The sequence below is a fragment of the Trypanosoma equiperdum genome, assembly GCF_001457755.1.
Source record: "Trypanosoma equiperdum strain OVI genome assembly, contig: ctg_984, whole genome shotgun sequence".
NCBI classification, from domain to species: Eukaryota; Euglenozoa; class Kinetoplastea; order Trypanosomatida; family Trypanosomatidae; genus Trypanosoma; species Trypanosoma equiperdum.
Window position 1 is genome coordinate 1 of NW_027124958.1, and position 402 is coordinate 402.

A 402-nucleotide genomic window follows, 5' to 3' on the forward strand; every position below is an offset into this window, starting at 1 on the left:
ATTTGCATCCTATCTTGTAGATGGGCGATGGCCCGCGTATCTTAGACGTGTGAAATGACTTCTATTCATGGCTCTGCTAGAAGGTCTTCCATAATGAGTATACGAGCATGCCGCTACCTTCTTACACATGTAAGTTGTCCTGTGATGTGTTGGTAAAAGGTAGAGCTTATGGACCTTGATTATGCAGTTGTTATACTAGTTCTATTCACGGCACAGAAGGTTGAAAATGCATCAACGAGCGTTTTATAGAATATACTGGGATTACTTTCCTCTAGAACGTGGTGCAACTCTATTGATGTTCGAATGCCAGAACTTTTATAGACCCCCCTTTACGTGAATGGACAGAGGTGTTCTTTGTAGTGGGAAATCGTCGGATAATGCGTTCCCAGGGATCGAAGAGTG